Source organism: Otolemur garnettii, unplaced genomic scaffold (assembly GCF_000181295.1).
Source record: "Otolemur garnettii isolate 467f Iridium unplaced genomic scaffold, OtoGar3 scaffold00116, whole genome shotgun sequence".
Classification (NCBI taxonomy): domain Eukaryota; kingdom Metazoa; phylum Chordata; class Mammalia; order Primates; family Galagidae; genus Otolemur; species Otolemur garnettii.
This window is the reverse complement of record NW_003852511.1, coordinates 5,133,278-5,133,590: the sequence shown is the minus strand read 5'-3', so window position 1 is coordinate 5,133,590 and position 313 is coordinate 5,133,278.

Below are 313 nucleotides of genomic sequence, written 5' to 3'. Positions count from 1 at the left end.
TTGAAGAATGATAAATTGTGCTGCTTTTCACACTGTACAGTGCGTACTCTAAGAGGTGCTAACTACAACACAGGTCTCTAATTACAGATTACTTGTGGGAGAAGCAACATTCTCAATTATGTCTTTGGTGACACTGCTGTCTTGGTTCTTATCCATTTAAATCTGAATAGATTTTCACTGTATTTGGGACTATAGTTCTGGGTTTTCCAGAGAGCTTGATTAAATATGGTTTAACTATTATCAAAAATAATGGGTTGGCTTGGCACCTGTGGCTCAAGTGGCTAAGGTGGCAGCCACATATACCTAAAGCGGC